The following is a 3,753-nucleotide window of genomic DNA, read 5'->3' on the forward strand; positions in this document are numbered from 1 at the left end:
AGACCAGGTCTGTCCTTATATTTCACCTAGAAAAAGGCTGGGTATGTGGTGATGTACACTTTTAATCTCAGCACTCAGGAAGCAGAGGCAGGTGGATCACTGTGAGTTTGGGGCCAATGTGGTCTAAATAGTTTTAAGCTAGCCAGGTCTACATAAACACAGTATCAAAATAACAGCAACAACATTAATAACATCCAATAAATCACCAACAGGAGTAGAGAAAGCCAGCAGGATGGGCTAGAAGCCAGTAGGTAGAAAGATTAGTACCTTCCACTGGTGGGACCTGGGAGCAATAGAGCATGCTTTATCAGGCCTGAGTTCTGTGATGTGGGAGGTAAAGAGGTAAGGAGATAGAGAAAGGGCCAGAGTCTGGAGCCTTGAGGTGTGTGTGTGTTATTATGTGTGGTGTATGGACACTGTATGGACATCGGTTTTTCTGCTGTCACTCCACTTTATTTCTTGAAACAAGGTCTCTCTGAGCCTAGATCTAGGCTGGTAGCCAGTAAGCTCCCGAAATCTTGTAATCTGTCCCCAACAGTAGTGAGGTTCCATGCTTCTGTGTGGCAGGCAACATCTAGCGCTTTGTGTGGTGCTTGGGCCTTTATGCTTGTACAAGTCTTTTTACACACTGAGCCATCTGTACAGCTCCTGTCTCTGTAGCTGGCACTTTTCATATGTCCTTGATCCAGTTCCTTGTTTGTGGACATCAAGTGATCAAATGTGGCAGTCTCGGTAGGTGCTCTCTAGACTCAGGTCTGCATCCATAACAGTGGAAAATTGGACAGTGTCTTAGGGCTTCTTTCTTTCTCTATTTCTTTTTATTTCTCAAAACAAGGTTTCTCTGTGTAGTCCTGGATATCCTGGAACTCACTCTATAGATCAGATCCACCTGCCTCTGCCTCCTGAGTGCTGGGATTAAAGGTAGGCAACCACCACTGTCTAGCTGTCTTAGAGTTTTTATGACTCTGAGGAAATGCCATGAGCAAAAGCAAGTTGAGAAGAAAGGGTTTATTTGGCTTACAGTTCCAGATGGTAGTTCATCATCAGAGGAAGTCAGGATAGGAACTCAAACCAGCGCAGGAACTGGAAAGCAGTAGCTGAAGTAGAGGCCATGATGGTATGCTGCTTATTGGCTCGCTCCCCATGGCTTCACCCTTCTTCCTTATAGAACCCAGGACCATCAGTCCAGGGATGGCCCCACCCACAATGGGATGGGCCTTCCTCCATCAATAACTAATTACAAAAATGTTCTACAGCCAGGTTTTGGGGGTTTTTCTGGTTTTTAGAGACAGGGTTTCTCTGTGTAGCCCTGGCTGTCCTGGAACTTACTTTGTAGACCAGGCGGGCCTCAAACTCAGAAATCTGCCTGCCTCTGCCTCCCAAGTGCTGGGATTAAAGGCCTGTACCACCACTGCCTGGCCTATAGCCAGGTCTTTGCTTCTCAATTTAGTAAACTAATATACAGTTTAGTACAATATGAATGTTTGGTAATAAAAATACTGTAATTACCAAATTTAACATCAAAATATAAAAAATAAGACTAAAGATATACAGTACAAAGGCACAAGTTGGCTTTTCTTAGTAATATATGACATTCCAAGAAAAACATACATTTGGTTGTATGTTCTCGGTAACAGCGTTCAGATGCAGAGTTCTGCAAACCTTAAAATTATGGTGTTCTCAACCAGACACCCTGAGAAGGCAGAGGTGTAGCTTCAAGGCAGAGTTGAGAGTGCTGCTAATGAGGAAGACTGAGTGTCCACTCTTGCAGCCTGTGGAACCTGAGAGGGTCTATACAATGACTGGTCTACAGCCATCTGTTGCACCAACACTTATCCAAGAGAAAGAAGTTTGCCTTAAAAGTGTACATATATAAAATATATTCTCTATATGGCCATACATACATTCATGAATGTTTGTTTGTATGTATGTATGTATGCATGCATGCATGCATGTATAAGGAACAGAAGCCAGGCATGATGTACTATACCTAAATTAATACAACTTGGGAACCTAAGGCAAGAGGATTGCCATAAGTTCAAGGCCAGCCTGAGCTACAGAATAAGACCCTGTTTCAAAACAAACAAATGCACACCCTCACACACAAACGCACACGCAGGCGGGGGGGGGGGTGAAGAGGAGGGGAAGAGAGAGAGGGGTGAATCTATGCATAACATCTCCTAGTCAGGAACACTAAGTGGCAGGGTGCTGATGACCTCGCCAGACTCGGTGACGATGGCATCATAGACCCAGCGGCGGTTGCAGCGGCACTCCGGCCCACACTTGTTGGAGTTGGACTTGGGGCACAAGAACTGCATCCCAGGCAGTTCTTCTCCAGACAGTCACACAGGTCCACGTCGTTACAGATCAGCCTGCCGCTTTTGTCGTACTTCTTCATCACCTTGTACTTCATAGAAAAGTATTCATTCATCTTCGACATCTGCGCTTTCCTTTTCTGCTGCCTTGTGTCGGGTTGAAATCTGCCACCTGAGGTCCAGGGTTTTGAAATGCTAAGCACTTTAGCTGCCGTCCTATCTGTTGCAGTTGCTTCTGTCCAATCTGACTGCTTTTCTCTGGAAACGTGTGTTTAGTGTGCCCCTCTTGAGTGGAGTTGTTCTTCTGTGATGGTTCAGTCATTTTGGCAAAGTTCACAGGGATACGGCCCACCATAGCAGGAACGTAAGTCAGTAGGAACCCGAGACAGCTGATCGCCTGTATCCACGGCCAGGAAGCAGAGCCTACAGCCGGGTCTTATGGAGGTATTCCTCGATTAAGAGTCCTTCCTTCCAGGTAAGTTTAGTTTATGTGTCAGTTTGAAGTGAGACCAGCCAGCACCAACAGTCAGCTGGGTTCCACCTCAAAGTTTTCACAATCGCCTAAAACTTGCACCAGTTGGGGATAAAATATTCAACACAAGAGACTATCGAGGACATTTCTGTTTTGTTCGTACTTTGACTTGAACCCAGGGCTTCACACATGCTAGGCAGATGTTTTCACTGAGGGTCATCTCAGGCCTTTGTGGGACATATTAAAATTATAAGATAGGGCATGTCAGAATTTCCTCTCTTCTGAGGAAGGATGGACCATATTCCACTGTATGGATAACTGAACTGTTTATTCATGGGAGCTTATGCCTGTGAGAAGTCAAGGCAGAGCTTGGTCTGCTTTACAGATGATGCAAATCTCTGTTTCCAAACGCCCTCCTTGCTGGGTGGTGGTGGCATACAACTTTAGTCTCAGCACAAATCTGAGTTTGAGGCCAGCCTGGTATACAGAGTGAGTTCCAGGACAGCCAGGCTACACAGAAATCTTAGTTCAAAGGCCTAAACAAACCACATCAAAACAACAACAACAACAACACACTTTCCTCCAAAGGGAAAAAAAAAAAAGAAAGAAAAAGGAAAAAGTGAGTGAAATGGAAGGGGGCTGGGGACAAGAGGCAGGGAGAAAGGAGACAGGAAGGAGACAGCAGAAAGTCACAGATGCCTGAGGCCTGGCTGTAGTCACCCTTCTGACAGGACAGATCTCCCAGTGTAGCTCAGCTGCGCTAGAACTCACTGTGTCACCAGCTGGGCCTCACCTATGCTCCTCCTCCTCCATTCCACTCTTTTGTTGTTGTTGTTTGGTTTGGTTGCTTGCTTGGTTGGTTTTTCTGAGACAGGGTTTTCTCTGTGTAGCCCTGGCTGTCCTGGAACTCACTCTGTAGACCAGGCTGGCCTCCAACTCAGGGATCTCCCTGCCTCTGCCTCCAGA

General features: G+C 45.9%; 1 pseudogene; it reads right to left on the reverse strand.

The window, feature by feature from the left end:
• Nucleotides 1-2,171: 2,171 nt before the first annotated feature.
• On the reverse strand, nucleotides 2,172-2,637 carry LOC110301055 (ARL14 effector protein-like pseudogene; annotated as a pseudogene).
• Between the last annotated feature and the right edge of the window lie 1,116 nt (nucleotides 2,638-3,753).

The sequence above is a fragment of the Mus caroli genome, unplaced genomic scaffold (genome assembly GCF_978045245.1).
Source record: "Mus caroli unplaced genomic scaffold, Mus_caroli_1 scaffold_11, whole genome shotgun sequence".
In the NCBI taxonomy this organism is placed as follows: Eukaryota; Metazoa; Chordata; class Mammalia; order Rodentia; family Muridae; genus Mus; species Mus caroli.